General features: G+C 42.4%; 1 protein-coding gene across 16 annotated transcripts in view; it reads left to right on the top strand.

The window, feature by feature from the left end:
• IGSF11 (immunoglobulin superfamily member 11) overlaps window positions 1–17,350 on the top strand; it is a 179,927-nt gene that overhangs the window by 95,768 nt on the left and 66,809 nt on the right. For 4 of the 16 annotated variants that reach the window (XM_070243758.1, XM_070243759.1, XM_070243761.1 and 1 more), the window contains one exon: window positions 8,369–8,506. The exons of 9 other annotated variants lie outside the window; for them this stretch is intronic. The gene's annotated coding sequence lies outside the window, so the exon portion shown is untranslated. Of the gene's footprint in view, window positions 1–1,877; window positions 2,057–3,553; window positions 3,692–4,225; window positions 4,398–8,368; window positions 8,507–17,350 lie in introns of those variants that run through there. 3 more of the 16 variants (XM_070243762.1, XM_070243760.1, XM_070243763.1) reach the window with 3 other exon arrangements.

Here is a 17,350-nt window from a genome sequence, read left to right on the forward strand (position 1 = left end):
GGAGACCCATAACATCCAGACTTATGTCTGCTGTATGAATTTTTCAAAATGCTAGTAGTCTTTCTTATTTATTTCACATTTTGGAATACAGGTTGTTTGTGATCGTTTCTGGTACATTTCCCTGCTCTTCCTCTTAGTGCCAGTTTAAGGAGTTGCTAATTGTCCATTCTTGCTGGAAAGTACTGATTTCCATTTGAATATAACAGTCTTTTTGCTAAAACTTTCCTATGGTTGATTCGAGCAAATACAAGAAGCCTTCTGTTTGTGGACTGAATGTTCAGCCAGCCGTGACGTAGTCACTATAATCAATGCAGCTTATTCATCACTTTCCATGCTGGTGCATTGTACGGGACTTGCAGAGGATCTTGGAGCCTCTGAATGGAGAGCTTCTCCTCTGCTTACCTCCATACATGATTGGTAGTAAGCGATTCTGTTCTCTATCTTTTCCAGCCCTCGTGGATAATTCGATCTTTGTGTTTTCCGTTGGTTCCCAATAGTGTCTTACAGATTGGTAGGCCCTGATTGAGACTTTGTTCATTCTAATGATAAAATGGCAATTAATAATCTTAGGAGGTAGTTTTATGTTCTCTTTTCTTGTATGTGAACATTTATATTATATCCAATGTCATTTTAAAAAGACATAGTGGCAGTTGATGATCTTAGATTAAAAGCATATTACGTGTTAGGTAAATTAAACTTTTTAATGCTGAATCTGGTATACTTCTTGAATAATTAAATTAAATTCACAGGTTAATTACTGAATTTCACTTGTATAGATACAGCTGTGATACAAAGATACCAATGGGGTTATTTGACCCAGTTTGTGACCAGAATGCTGCAGTGGAAGTTGTTATGAAACCAAGCCTATTATATACTTTGGTAAAATCATGTGCCCTGAAATATAGCTGATACTTATTAGGAGAGCCTGATAAAACATAATCGGGCCACCACAATGTGGGCATTGGACCTGTCCCACAACGGTATTGTTATGATAAGTGGTGTTCCCTGTGTGTCTGTGGCTAACAGGGGTATAAATATCCATGATAGAACAATATTTGAATTGTTTCTGACCCCATCTAACAGACTTACTTTTTTCAAAATATTCCATGAAAAATGGTATGTGCTTGCCTTACCTTCCCCACCCCTGCTGCTTTCTCTCAAGAGGCACTGAGTTTCAGGGACTCACTTAGCCTGTGGCCACTATTCTAAGGAGAAGCATGTCTCCTGACCTCTGTGGAGTTTCCTTGGGTTTGGGAGGGCTATCCTTCCCCTGGAGACTGGGTGATTCCAGAAGAGCTGGTTGACTCAACACTTTTCATTCGAGAGACTCAAATTTTTCCTGGGGACATTTCAGGGAACTATTCATTTCTTGCAGCCAAGAAGCCCTCCCTCCCTGCCCACCAACACTATACACACACACACCCACCTGCCCTTTAGAGATTCCCAGAACCCGTAGGCTTCTCTGATTGAAAATGAGTCTTGGTTTGATACTTGTTGAAGTAAGTACCTCAGGCCTGCTGTGGTACATCGCTAACTTCTAGGGCGTCTAGGAGACCCGGAGTTGCCCTGGGGCTAGTAGTGAAAGGACTATTCTCACACCCCTTTTATCTCCCACAGTGTCTGTGTCCCACTGCTCTCTATGTAGAAGGTGAAAAGTAATGTGCTGGCTACAGCTCCTTACCCATTCCTCTTCTCCACTTACATATATGTGAATCTGTTTAGATTGTTAAAGCCCAGTATTCTAGAATTTCACATTTTGCCCCACATACCTCTCCTATCTCTCAGCAATACTCTTTTCATATTTGTATCTACTGAACTTCCACATTTTCATTCTAGAATTTCGCATTTCATTCCATTCTCTCTCTTCTTAGTAACCCACTCACCATCCTTATACTTAACTGATCCCTTCTTATATAAACAGGCCCCGTATTGAATTAAGTGAACAACTGTCTGATTACAGATTCTGATCCATATTGATAAGTAGGGAATGTTATACATTCCTACCCTTAAAACATTTTCCTAAGCCATCTCTCCTGCCTGTTTTCCTTGGCATAAGGTAGGCTCTGTTCACTTCCCACCTAGATTATTCCAGTATTTTCATGACTGGTCTCTGTCCCTCCGTCTGTTCTCCCCGCCTTCAAATCTATCTATCACACTGATGCCAGAATAACTTTAATGAAAATATTAACACATCCTTCTTCTGATTATAAAAATATTCAGTGGTTCCCTCTTGTGTTTTGGGTAAAGCCCGAAGCGTAAACCGTAAAGTCATGCAAGTCTCTCAGAATCACCTTGTAGATTAACTTTCTGCACTTGTACTGTTATTACTGTGCCTCAAAGTTGATGCTGTAAACATCCCATCCCCTTTTCTGACCCCCAAGCTTTTGCAGATGCTCCTCCACCTGTGGTACCTTGCGCTTCTGCCTGTCTCCGACTTATCCTTGCAGCTCAAAGGCTGTCTCTTCTCTGGAGCGTCTCTTAAATCTCCCAGGCCGTTTCTCATCCGTGCTCTTACTGGATAGCATAATATAGTGTAGTATAGTATATATTACTTCTGTTATATCACTTTATTGCATTGCTTCTCAAACCGTTTGTGGACCAGTAATTTTGTAAAATGTAATAAAAGTGAAATACTGGAAAAATGAAGTGTAATAGATACACTAAAATACAAAATAGAAAGCTCATTTTAAAATTATTAGATTCAACAGACCTAAAATTACTATTAAATTGCTATAAAGGTTTCTAAATGTTTACCCTCAATTTCTAAAGTTAACTATTTCTTGTAGACCAACAATAAACCATTCACGGCGGCATTGGTCCTTGGGCCACATTTTGAGCAGCACTGCTTTGTAACGTTGATCAAACAGTTTTACCGTTATTTGCATGTCTATTTGCTTTTCTTACTAGACAGGGACTGTGTCTTATTTATCTTACCTTCCTTTGGCTTCTCATCCTTTGTCCCCTGTCCCCCCGAAAATCAGGTCGTAAAATAGTGCATGACCCAGAATTAATCAGTAAATGTTTGTTGAATGAATTAGTGTAGCATTGCTCTCATTACCTTATAATCACAACTGATTTGCATTTCAGTTTGCGAAGTGACTTGGGTAGAGCTTTTTATTAGTTTATGAGGGTATGGCTTTGAACTTCATTCTGCCATAGCAAAGTTCTGCTGGGGAAAGGGCTCGCTAACTCAGTCCGAAGTAGACACAATCATGTTGTAATATGCCTTCGTTTCAGTGGTCTCTAAGAAATCTTGCATGCAAGACATCGCCCCATTCTTAGCACAGGCGACAAAATAGCTCTCTGCCAGGGGAGGGCTATAGAACTAGTAATACCACCGAGGCAACCTTTTAGCAAATAGTTGCTGTGAGGAGAATGGTTGCTGCCAGTTACAAAAGAAATGCTCTGAATTTTTCTGGTTATTGACCTGACACGCAGATGCCATTCTGTTTTCTGGGTCTCCCATCCTTGAGGACATCCAGCCCTCACACCCCTCCCTCCATCCCCGTTCATATTTCCTTAGTCAGTGTGTCTTTTGCACCTACTTTTGAAGGTTGTATTCTCTCAGCTTCAGAAGCCTAGAAATTGCCCCATTTTCTGTGATTTTGGGACAGTATTCTGCCATGGTGGAAAGTGCTGGAGATCTGAGTTCTAGCCCAGGCTTTGCTGCTGATTGACTGCATGACTCTGGGTAAGTCATACCCCTTTCTAACTTGTGTCCTCATTAAAAAATCCAGACAAGGTGATTTCTAGGGTTGTTTTTTTAACTCTTCCCTTTGGTCCTCACAGGGGTTGATGTTTGCTTACCCTGCTTTCGGTCTTTTGACTCTGGCTGGTGATCTTCATACACTGTCATATGCATACTATGTGACTACCATATTATATTGACGTTCTCTGTGCTTTCATTTCCTCCCCGGTAGACTGTAGCTTCCTCAAAGACATCTTACCCATCTTTGTATTAGCTGCTCTTTGTCCAGTGTCTCAATTCACGCCCCATTAATATTGGTTGACTTGTTAAGCTGGACTCTGTTCTTTGTTGTTGCTTCAGAGTTTTGTTGAGCAATCTGCCTACCAGGTGAGAAACCTTGCATTGGTTGCATATTTGATAGCCAATTAATATATTACAGAACTTTCAGGTTGTAGAAGTCGTACAGCCCAGTTAGCGTCATGCTGATAAGTCACATGTGTGTGTAAAAGAGATGAGAGTCATGGTTATTCATTCATTGTTCCCCTCGGGGAGATCTCATTGATTATTAGCTTGATGAAGGATCTGAGTTGGTATTCCTCTGTCTGGGCCTTCTTGGCCTCTGGCAGCAGAGAAGACGATGTGAATTCTCTGCCCACAGGCTGTCCAGCCCCGCAAGGCAGGCTGCCAAGAGTCTCAAGTCACATGTCCAGTGAGTTGCTGCTACATTTTTTCTTCTTTGTCTTTTTCAAGGCTGCTGTTGTTGGGCTCTCTGCCTGGTGTCCCTGAATTGTAGCTCTTTTAGTTTCCTGGGTGATGAACTCCAAATGTTGTTTAGCAGCCAATGCAATCTTTATTGGGGCTGGATTACCTCCACCGAGTGGGCCAAACGTAGTTTTATGAGGCCATGTTACCAGGCAGGACTTGTGGAAGTGGAAGTCCAGGGCCATTGGACTTGTTCTAGTCCTTTCCCCTGAGCTTGCAGCCATGACTCATATACTGAGCCCATAGTCCTCAGTACCCACAGCTTGCCCCAGAACGTCCCAAACCTAGGGTGTATGGGTATGGTGTGAGAGGTAGCTTGTCCTCACCCCTTTCCTGAAGGAGGGGAATCCTCATCCTCTGGGACAAGCACATGAAATAACCCTCACACTCAGCTTTTCCCAGTAGGTGTTCCATTGTGTGTTCTGTTTGCAGAGCAGAGCCTTGAGCGTCTTTGTAATATCTGTCATACACCAAAATGTGCAAGTGCCGTTAGGAAGGTTAGTTCTCTGAGCTGTATTTGTAATGGTGATGGATTAGAACAGCCTCTACACGTGTTTTCCTGGTCCACATGTTTGTGAGATGGTTCGCAAGGTTAGAAATTTAGTAGATGGATATCTAGAGGAATGACACTAATTAATGCTTAAGTTTATTGAACCTGCTAACCTGAACTTTTATTGACATGGTGTAGTAAGTAACAGCCACGATCTTAGAATGACTCCATTACCCGGAGTCCCCTATTCTGCTGAGAAATGTGGAGAAAACTGTGAGAATGGAGGAGAATGTAGAAAAATTTCTCTTCTTTTATTCTTTGTATTGCCTTTTCTTTCCATTTAATTTCTGTGTTCTCTCTCTTATGTGAGAAGCACTATTGAGTTCGCATAGACCCTGTCGTTCAATATTGACGTATCCACTTCCCAGCTATATAACCTTGGGAGAATTTATTATCCTCTCTGAGCTGGTGTTTCCTTCTCTGCAGAAACAGGATACTGCCACTACTTAACTTACCTGGCTGTTTTAGACATTAAATATCATGTGAAAGTGATGGCGTGGTGCTCTGCTGACCTGGGGAAGATGTCAGTAAAGGCTCCTTGCCATTTTCCTGTTAAATCGAGCATACAAAATCTTACTTACCGTAAACCCCTCACTTGTACCTGTATTGAAAACTAGAAGAAAATGTTACAAATAGCATCAAGTAGAAATTGAGGCACTTAATGAAGAAAATGTCGTTGGGCACCGGGCACTGTGAGTGGAGGAGAGGACCACAGCCGTGAGCTGTCACAGTCCAGTGAGTAACGCAGACACACAGACATTTCCCTAGAGCTTGATGGTGCTGGAGAGGCAGGGCTGCTGTGCTGAGAAAGTAGAGAAGGAGGGCACTCCATCCTGAAGGGAGAGGAGAAGGGGCGGCAAAGAGCCAGGGAAGAGTTCTTGAAGGAATGGAGTTTTGAACTGTGGCTTGTTGAAGAGGGAAAGGACATTCCAGGCACAGGAAAGACAAAAAAGTGTAAAGCAGCATGGGGATTGCAACTTCGAGTTGTTCACGTTGCTTAATTGGAGCGATTGTGTGATGTGGTCGTTGGTGGAAAGTGACGCTATTAATGGCTGACTTATGGAAGCGTTTTTGCCATGCTAAGAAACTTGGTTTAGACCTCACAGAGAATGGAGTCTAATCATCGTAAGGCTGTGTTGTGGGGTGTGGCATGAGCACATTTGCGCTTTAGAAGCATCCCTCTGGGGCTAGTGCGCAGAATGGCTTGTCAGGAGACAGGATGAGAAGGGGAGAGATGTGCCCGGAGGCTGGTGCGGGGGGTTCAGAGGAGAGACGACGGTGGCCTGAACTGATAGAGCAGGTGGAGGAAGGGATAAAGACGAGGAGACCAACTGAGTAATTTAGGAGGTAAAATCTGTGATTCTTTCATCTTAAAGGATGAAGTGTGTCCAGGATGAATCTCCTAGATTCTTGTCTTGGGTGCATTGGGATGGAGAATAAAAGAAGAACATCAGAGTTGGGGAAAAGTTTTGGACAAATTGAATTTGTTCTGCTTGTGGAATGTGATCCAAGGGGAGGGAAAACCAGCAAGCAATTCGATGTATACGCCTAGGGCTTAAGGGAGGTCAGAGCCAGAAATGTAGCTTTTCATCTTAATTTTAACTGATAGTAATAATGTAGGAAACAACAAAGAAATGGTCCTTTGTCCTTGCATTGTGACAGAGGGACAGAAATTTATAATGTATCACAAATGAAGCTGTTATTACAGATGTTCAATAGACCCACCCCCCACCTCAATTCTCCCCTTAATAGAGGTAGAATATTGTTATCTCCCTTTTCTCTCTCAATTCCCTTAGTGCCTTCTGGTTTGAAATACTGCTTTGAAATTAAATAAGATTGAATGTTGAAGGGTCTTAAATTTTCATGTGATACTTTACATAACTCCAAGCTGCATTTTAATGTGGCTCAGCATATCTTCTGAAGTCTCTGGGGGTACTTCAAAGTAATTTATTATTATTATTGTTATTATTTTATCATTAGCTCTCAGACAAAAGTTGAGAGAAAATTATGAGAAAAGTCAGGATGTATTCCCTAGGCTGCAAAACGGGTGAATGTTGACGTCTGGGCTCCAGCGGCTTTCTGTCTTCTTGCTCGGCATGCCCTGCCTTCTCTCTCCTGGAGGCTCCGGGGGTTTAGAGCAGAATCAGGGTGTCACTGAGGGGCGGTGACAGAGTTCTTGCAGCTCAGAATTTTTTGGATAATCTTCCACACCTTCACCTTTTCCCTACCATTCCCTCCTCTTTCTCAGCAAGGAGGACAAACTTCATCTCATTTCAGAGGATCTTAGGAAATCCTGTTCTTAGGTGTTCTCATTCTATTCCTTTATGATCTGTACATATTTTCCTTAATTATCCTCTTGTCAGTATTGAGATTTATGGTAACCTGTCCCTTCCTACCCTCTTCCAGTTGAAAATGGGTAGAAAATCAGCCATTCTGTTCTGGCTTCCTTGACGTGATAGGTTTGTCTGTTTTTTTGTTTTTCTTTCTTTTGTTCTTCTATCCATTAAGATAAAACATTCTTGGCCCATTCAGTCCCTGCCCCTTCCAAATAGACCCGTTAAACCTCTATATTTGGCTCCGTGAATACTTCTTGAACCAGCTGCCTCATGCAGCTCATTTCATTCTCAGCAGCTTTATTGTCAGAAGACGTCCTTTACGTACAGGTGATATAGTGATGTATTAACCAGTGTGCTTTCCGTTCTGGTACTTCCTGCTGCCCTCTGACAGTTTCCCTTTGCTAGTTATCAGGGGAGGGAAGAGACACCTCAGCAGAATGCAGAGAAGAGGCAAGTGTCTGGTTTTTGAATTTCAGAAATTTGAAGTCTGGGTCTGTCTATAAAACCAAATTTGGGAAAGTCAGGAAAAAAGATTTTGTAGACTAGCTGAGGAAGGACAGTCCGAAAGGGAGTCGAGAGGGCCTAGCGGTTGGCATTGGGCTCAAAAGAAACCCCTGGGAAGGTTTGGTGAAGCTTCTTCGAGAGGAGAGTGGATTTCTCCCTAAGACCTCAGAGCAAAAATGCAAAGATTAAGTTTCTGCCTCCCAGCCAAATAGGGCTCACAACCAAAATTAAGTTTAGTCCCAGAAAAAAATGAAAAGATCGAAATGACATTTCTTGCCCGTGTGATTTGTAGACAGAGATTTGTACCCGCACTCTCTAAATTGACTAGCAGTGAGGTGCAGTGGAAGATTGCTTAGGCTCCGAGGCCAGATTGCTTTGGGTTTAAATCCTGCCTGTACATAATATCCTCGTCAACTTACTTAATCTCTCTGAGTCTGTTTTTCACTTAAATTTTTCTCTCATTACTACCTCTTATTTTATCCTCTCAAGACTTATAGAACACATCCAAATCCTTTTTTCATGTGACAGCCCTACAGATATTTGAAGCCCGATATCCTCAACAGTGCCCAGCGCCATGTTCTGCACATTTGAGAAGCAAAATGATGTAATATATTCTGGAGCCCATTGCTTGCATGTGAATCCCAGCTAGGCCACTTCCTAGTTTAGGTAAGTTACTTAACTTCTTTGGACCTCAGTTTCCTTGTTTTTAAAATGGGATAATAATTATAATACCTATCTTATGGAGTGGCCGTGGATATTAAAGATGTTAATATATATAAAGACTTCCAGGTGCATGGTAGTTAATTAGGTATATAGTCAGCACCTTGCTGTGACAGAGACAAGGCTACGTGTTCACCTAGTCCTGTTTTATTTCCCTCTTCAGAGCCAGGCCGAGGCTGTGTTTTCCTGCCTTCCTTGCACTTAGGTTGGGGCCACGTGCTTATTCTGACTGATAGACTATAAGTGGAGGTGATAGGTAGGTGTCATTTATGAGCCGAAGCTCTCTGCCATGTGGATGGTGGAGACCCACGTGTTGAGATGACAGAATCACAAGATGTACTAGAGTGGGTCCATGAGTCACCATTTGGAAGAAAGCTTCTGGATCCATAGAGGACATTGTGCCCAAAAGAGCAAGAAACACACTTTGTGTAAAGCTGCTGAAATTTCAGAGTTAATTTGCTATCAAGGCATAACCTCGCCTATGTGGATTAATATAATATGGCTATTATTATGGGTTGGTTGAATAACAAATGAAGGAAGCTGTTGAGTCATCTTCAGCAGAGGCTTTTCAATGAAGATATTAAGAAGGTGAGACAAGGGGCTTTTATCAGGGAAACAAACTGAGTTAATAGAGGGTCGTTAATTTTTCTTTTGGAAAGAGTTTTTGTGTAAATTCATGTCTGGATGATAAAAATCTTTGCTCTTCTTTTCCTTGTCCCATATCCTTTAAGAGAAATTTATTTGTCATAAAGCTTTATATATCTTGTTAAACTTCAAACCGTTGTGTTCTGCGAATGTTAATTGATAATTTTGTTAGTGAATGAGCTTATCAGTTCCCATATTGGGGAGTGGGCTTTATCAAAAGGAGTGGAAGAGAGAACATAAGAGCTCAAGTTAGGTTTGTGAGAAGGGAGAGGACATGACATGGGGGCCAAGGGTGAAGCACGGGCCGTCTGTAAACAGGGTCAAATGATCCTTGAGGTGACAATGTTGCCTACTATTGTCCTGATAGTTTTTCTGCTTCCCCCACATGCCACAAAAAATGGGAAATGGATTTGATTCTTGGAAAACAAGTTTTCAGCTACCTTTAAACACTTAACTCAAGAAAATAGGGCATTTCAAAATGTTTTCTGTATCATTTTTCTCTTTTCAGTATTTAATTCTTCATGTGTTTCTCAGATTGAGTCATTATGAAGATGGACAAAGAAATATCAGAATAAAGTGTAACAAAAATACAAGTCAAGTATTAAGGTGACTGACTTAGAGGTCTAAGCAGACCGACTTCATTTATTAACAGAAATTGATATGTGAAAGAATATTCGACCCTTAACAGTACTGGAGCGGTGGTCACATACCCCATATATTCACTTCATGTTACCCAAATGTCTGCTTTTGAGAAATAGGAGCATGAAGACAAACGTTCCTTAATTTTTCTTTTAACAGTTAGGGGCTGTGCAGTGATACATCAGAGCAGCTGTGCAAATTCAGTAACTGTTGTTTTTTTCTACAGAGAATAGAAATTTCTGATACTGACATTGGAGTGTTACAACTGTAGGAAAAAAAAAGTATGGACTCTCCTACGATTTTCACATCCCTCCTGGTCCAGCATGGACTGCCCTGGCAGTGGGAACTTTGAGACACATTAATGATCTGGATAGAACTGATTGTAGAAATGAAGCGAGAGACTCGCAACTTTGGGGAAGGGCTGTTGCCTATATCTAGCTTTCAGAATCTCCTCCATCTTCAGACTAGAGGGAAAAGTTTGTTTCTGTCTCTAGTTTCACCAGTAGCGGTTCTGTCCCCCTTTCTTGCTCTCAGTGTAGGGGTACGGGGACTTCCTTGGAGCCCAGATTATGGCAGCAGTGGTAGATGTCTCCTTTGAGGTATTGGGAGGTAGGTGATGGAGATTTTGCGGCTTCCTGTATACAAGACTTTCTTTATGCAAGATACTATTTGATAGTACAGACAATAGCATGAGGAGTTTGAAAAGACAGCTCCAAGGTTTGAGCCTGATGTTACCACTAGCCAGAAAAAAAAGAAGTTGAGAGAAACTTTTTTTTTTTTTAAAGTTTGAGGAGCACCATTCTTTGTTTTGTTTTGTTTTTTGGTGAGGAAGACTGGCCCTAAGCTAACATCTGTTGCCAATCTTCCTATTTTGCTTGAAGATGATCATCGCTGAGCTAACATGTGTGCCAGTCTTCCTCTATTTTGTATGTGGAATGCTGCCACAGCATGGCTTGATGAGTGGTGTGTAGGTCTGCACCCAGGATCTGAACCCGCGAACCCCAGGCTGCCAAAGTGGAGCTGGCGAACTTAACAATATGCCACTGTGCCAGCCCCAGAAAACCACCTTATTTTTAAGGGGAAGATATCGACTTCGTTTTTGGACCTTGAGTTAGAGACAATGAGTATTAATATAGTGGTTGGAAGGTCAACACTCCATCCCTTGTGAAAAGCTGGGGCTAACGATGGTTTGAATAGAGGCTTTTTGTTGTTACGCCCAAATTAAAGACACCCCCCCAATTCTATATTTGGTAGAGCATGTCTTTGAGATTATAGAGCGCATTTGTGGCAGTATATGATGTATTATGTAAGCTCCTGACAAACAGCTTTCTATGAGCACAGCTTTTGTTCAGCAGGGGTACAAATTTATCTCTGTTATATATAGTAACAGAAACCTACATGAAATGAGTGAATTTTCTGTTTTTAAGGAAAGGTGCTATTGAAGAAGATTGAAAAGTGGGATAGCATTTTTAAAAACATATATTTGGTTTTGTGAACAAAATGATTTAATTTTCCTTTTGCAAGGCAAACTTTCTTCAGTGAGAGAGAGAGGAGAATTTCTTCTCCGTCAAATTTAATCTGTAGCCATCTGCTGCTGTATCCCATTATGTTCTTCATGTAATTAGAGCAATTAGGATGAGGCTTGGGCTATATATTGGTCTCGGAAGGAGGGCTGAGCTATTTGCAGGCTTATTTTGGGAGACTGGAGATTAATGGCCTAATCTTTTAGGTAAACTGATGGAAAGTGAGAAATCTTTAAGCTAGTAAAAGAAGAGGGCTATTTTTTCTCCTGTCTGTAATGTTGCCTTCTTATCACCATGGTAACGAGGTATCTTGATAAATATGTTTCTAATGAGGTTAACTCAAAAGGTGATAGAGAAGAAAGATTGTGAAACGAACGAGAGGAGTTGGGCTCTGTGGTGTGGTGGTTGTGGTGGAAACCTCTCTCAGACTTTTGACACTGAGCTGGGTGGAAGGAAGGAATGGGGAAAAGGAGGAAGAGAGTTTAAAGGAGAAGGCGTTAATCAGAGATGCGCAAACCTCTCTTTTCGGAGGCCAGTCACACGAATGTGGTTTGGGTATTGAAGAAGGGATTAGGTACCGTCACCACGATGTGCTGACCCATTGTGAGACCCCTCGGATAGAACTGCCATGCCCCCCACACACCCACTTGGGATGAGGGTGTCAGTCCACATCCCGGGAGGGGCTTCCCTTGAGGGCTGACAGTTCTTCCTGTTCTGTCTGCCTCTCTGCCCTCTTGTGTTCATTGCAATTGCCAATATACTAGTAGTGATTCTCATTACCAATAAGTCAACTACTGCATTATTTTTCCAACTGATCTTTCTAAAGTCATTCTCTACTCGAATTCAACCTACCTGTGGCCACCAGATACATTTTAATGAAATATCACTTCTCTGTCTCTTTTTTATTCAGATGCTTTTTGTAAAGGCTCAGCCTCGCCCACAATGCCCAAACTTCTTATCCTGGCATTCAAGGTCCCCTGATGGGAGACTGACCCACATTGTCATCTGTAGCTCTAGTGCATGAGCCCTATTTAGGTAGTCTAGGGTCTTTCCTGTCTCAACAGTGTGCCATGTTCATCTCTGCTATTGCTTCTCTGTGCATGCCATTGCTCTTGTCTGAAAACCCCCTTGATTCTCAATCTAAGTCCTAAATCCTTCAAGGTCCAACTCAATCCTTCACTCTCCTAATTATTTTCTACAGCTGTTGTCTCTTATATTTTTATCAATAGTCCTTACAGTGCTCAGCATATTTTTTCTATAATATAGTGGATGCTGAAAAGTTGGTGGTAATTGAACCACAGGCCTTTAGAAGTGGAAGAAACTTTAGAGATCGCGATGGCCCATCCTGTTTCGAATGTCGGATTGTGTGGCACCAGTTCTTTGGGAACCCAGACAGACGAGCCTGCTTAAAGGAATGAGTTGGGTCTTTATTTCATTCCTTTGTTTCATCTTCTGTCAGGGCCCTGGTATCGCTGAATTCCACCAGGCTCAGGCAGTTGACAGACAAAATCGTTTTCTCCAGTTTCGAGGGGATTTATGCTGGAGGCATTGAATGTGTTCAGCTTCTGGGTGCGTGCCCGGTGCTGTATACAGGGAACAGTTAATTCTAGGGGCTGTCCGTGCTCTACTCTATTCAGATCAGGACTCATTTATGGATGCCAGGCCACTGCTGAGCTTGGCACTTGCTGGTGGGCAGGAGAGGACTGCTTGTCTCTCTGCATGTGACAAGTTCTGCTCCTGCCGGGTGGAGCATATGCCTGGGAGAGAGGTCCTGCGTGAGACAGCAGCAGGGAGAACAAAGCACGGGAATGAGAGACTGAGAGTGAGCAGTAAGAGCAGAAAGAAAAGGAGAAATTAAAATGGAGGGAATTGGTATCCACATTCCCAGTGGAAACAGCCAGGGAGAGCAGATCGTGATGTCCTTCTCAGGGTCGTGCGTCATTACCTAGGTCCTAGCATCACCTGAAGGTCACTGACCCCAGCTCTTTATTCATTTGTGGCATGACCTATGCCTCTTCCCAAGTCTGCTTTAAGAAGGTGTTAATTTTTTATTAAAGGTGTCCATATTTTAGTTCTCCAGTGGTTACTGAACTCTTTAATTTGCTTTTAGTTGATGACAGTGACACCCTGGTCTACATATCTGAAATTGTTCCATTTGTCTTTGAATTATACCTCCCAAGCATTAAGGTATAGGTTTTACAGATTCAGTAATGGTATCTGCCCAGGATGACCAGGATATAGCTGTCCAGCCCTGGACCTGTATTTTGTTTCTGGCACAAGGATTTTGTTGCTTCAAAATGACAAGTTTATAGGATGTCGAGATTTTCACAGACTATGCAAATCCATCCATTCAGCAGCTATTTATTGAGTGAATATTCTTTGATATAAAAAATTTGAGGGGCTGGCCTGGTGGTATAATAATTAAGTTTGTGCACTCTGCCTTGGCGGCCTGGGGTTCACCAGTTCAGATCCTGGGTGTGGACCTATGCACCGCTTGTCAAGCCATGCTGTGGCAGGCGTCCCATATATAAAATAGAGGAAGATGGGCACAGATGTTAGCTCAGGGCCAATCTTCCTCAGCAAAATGAGGAGGATTGGTGGCAGATGTTAGCTCAGGGCTAATCTTCCTCACCAAAAAAAAAAAAAAAAAAAGAAGAAGAAGACCCTTGTCCTCACAGACCCTCCATTTCAACAGGGAGAGACAGACAGTAAACATTAAGTATAATAAGTATAATGTATAGTATGTTAGGGAAACAGAAAAAGTACAGAATGGTAAGGGGGTAATGTGATATGTGAATGAGAGTAAATATAGTTTACTGTTTTCGATCTGGATACATTTAAACCTTATATTTTAGCAAATATGTAATTAAAGAGATTGTGCCTTTTTCCTGGGTTTTTAGATTACAGGACCATGAGGAGTCAGGCACTCAGATCCTTGTTTCTAGACTCTACAGGAATAATGGGCCATTTAGTCCTAGCCATTTGGGACTGGAGAGAAGGATAGGCATAACCCCAAAAGTCTCAAGGCAAGATCACAATTTAGTGGGAAGAAACCCTAAAACAAAGCAGACACTGAATTCCCTCTTCCTGTTCCCATGGACTGGGGAGTTTCTCCTTAAAGATAGAAGTGCTTTGTGTTCTAATATTTGTCTTCACTGTACAGGAATAGTAATTTGAGTTTTAGGTGGTTTTGATTAAATATCTTCTTATTGAATAGATTTAAATATAATTTGGGGACTATGTTATCTTAAACCTGCCATTCTTCATTCTTCGTTTATACACTAAAATGTTCAAGTGCGAGGGAAGGCTTGAAAAGCTTGTGAGTGGGGAAGGAATACGTTTCTTTTATCCACCAATTATACTTTCACATCTTTTAATTTCCATTTTTATTCCAGTCACTTATTTATTTATTTGGTGAGGAAGATTGGCCCTGAGCTAACATCTGTTGCTAGTCTTCATCTTTTTGCTTGAGGAAGATTGTACCTGAGCTGATATCTGTGCCAATCTTCCTCTATTTTATGTGGGATGCCGACACAGCGTGGCTTGACGAGCAGTGCTTGGTCCACATCCAGGATCCAAACCTGCGAACCCCGGGCCACCAAACAGAGCATGTGAACTTAACCACTATGCCACCAGGCTAGCCCCTACAATCACTTCTTTTTAGGATAATCAGTGTTATTGAAATGAGGAAATATATCTCCGAATTAAGATCAATCACGTGGCCTGGCATGATCCTGAATTTTTAACGTTCTAGTTTTCACATACACACATAACCCTAAAGTGTTTTCCTTTAGGTATTTATTTTCTGTTACTGGATTTTCACTCCCTGAAGTGTGCTAATCTGACTGACGCTGACCTAATCGTTTGTGATGTGAAATCTCTCTGCCCTCTGCCCCTGTTGATACCGTATGCCAGGAGTGCCTGTCGTAGGCTTCAGTCATCCCATTGCCTTTTGCTCTTCAGTGCTATAATGGACTCTTCCTTGTTTCTTCAGGTTATTGTCTGGGCCGAGAGTGAGCGAGTGAGGTGGCAGCAGGTACATCTATCAGTCCCAGGACCGCCAGAGTTCGCCCCAGGCCTTGGTAGGGTGCAAGCAGCTGGGACTGGTGTTCATTTTGTCAACTTTATTGTGACCCATTCTGCTTCAGCCGCCCAAATCCTGCAGAGACACCACAGCATTATTCTTGGTCTCTTTTTCAGCTCAATATTTTTTTTTCAGAGAACGAGTAACCTCTGTACCTATTCCTACAAAAGAAGAGGCCATTTAGTAGAGAAGTGTGAATGGAAAGGCAGATTGTAGTGGTTGAAGATTTTGAAAACTTGTAAAAGATCAGTTGTGCTTTCTCTTTAAACTGTATAGTTATTTGAAATCTGATACTATCAGAAAACTGTAATAATGAATATATTGAGAAAAACTGAGCAGTCCCAACTCCTAGAGTAAGTCTCGCATCCTTCTGCTGGTATTTTCGATCGTCACCTTGAACCAGAAGAGCCTGTGTGAATGTAATTCAAAACCAAATTCAGAACCTTTCCACTCTGAACTGGCTTCTGTTTTGAGAATGCCATCACTTTCCTAATCTCAAAGGCTGGAAACCCTGGTGTGATTTTATTTCCTCTCCTAGTTGGTATCCTCGGCTTCTGTCAGGCATTCCTGCCAGCTTTTCCTTTTCATATCAATAAACTTACTTATTTATCCTCTTTTCCCCAAGATCCCCTGGTTCAGGTCTTCTTTTCCTCCTCCTTGGTTTGATGTGATAACGTTTGAGACATTAACCAGTATCCCTCCCTATTGTTTCCTATTGTACTTGCCCTTTTTAAAATTTTTTTCCAATTTGGCAATCCAGCTTATTTTTTAAGGAAAAGATAAACCCAGCATATCCCATACCACAAAAGAGTCAAGTGCCTGACTTTTCAAGTTTAGGAGTCAAGTTCTAGGCGTAAAGGGAATTGATCTGGAAGATTCCAAATCAGTTCTTCCTGTCCTCAGAAAAGTAGGGAGTGGAGCTGGAGAAGAGTAGAGATGGCTTCTAGTTAGACGGACCTGAGATAGCTTTGCCAATTGTTATGGCAAGGAGAACTTAGGGGGCAGCCAGGAGATGCCTGTGTGCCCAGAGGGGTAGAATGTAGCCCAGAGCACCGGACTAGGAGCAGGCTTGACGGGGAGGAGGAGGACGAGGGAAGGCTCTGGGGAGACCAGCTGCTGAAAGAGCTTCCGATGTTTGCAGGGGTAAGGGCGAGTGATGACCTCCACCCGTCCTGTCCCCGCACCCCCACCCCAGGCTAGCGTTTTGTGATCCTCTGGAAGCAGCCCTTGAGAAAGAGGAACCCAGAACTTGATTGAGGTTTTCCTGAACTGACTGAAATTTAGTTTTCGTCCTTCAGTAGAATGGGCGCCTCAAAGCGGAAATTCAGTTCAGTCACACAGATGTCAACTCCAGTTCCTTGCCCACCTGGGTGTGTGCTTTGCAGTGGTACCTGTCACACTAGCTCCTTTCCGGCACTGCCTCTCGAATCTTGGTGCTTTCAGTGGGGATGTCTCTCATGGCTGTTTGCAGTATGCGGCCTGGACATCCAGATTCTTCAGAGCCTGGTTCCACCCCGTGTTTTCACTGGTCTCCAGCCTGAGCCTCTCAGGAGACCGGCCAGTCTCCTCAGCCTCACGTCTGCCAGATGCCTTCTCAGCCTCCCACCCAACCGCTGGCTCTTTGCTTCTGTCTCTCCTCCTCACCTTCAGACGTGGACTGTCCCCCTCCTCTTTTTTGCCAGTCTAAATCCTATCCATTTTCAGGGTTCAGCCCAGATCGTGCTGCCTTGTAAAAACCTTTCTTTATTTTCAAATTCAAAATGGTCTTGGTTTAAAAAAAATTACCTTACCATTTAGTGTTTAGTTACATAGTGCTGTTTGTTCCTTCATTTTTGTTCTATGGCCAGTAGTTTTTTTTTTCTTCAACTAGATGATAAGCTTCTTAGAAGTATGGGCCAT

This window comes from Equus caballus, chromosome 19 (genome assembly GCF_041296265.1).
Source record: "Equus caballus isolate H_3958 breed thoroughbred chromosome 19, TB-T2T, whole genome shotgun sequence".
NCBI classification, from domain to species: Eukaryota; Metazoa; Chordata; class Mammalia; order Perissodactyla; family Equidae; genus Equus; species Equus caballus.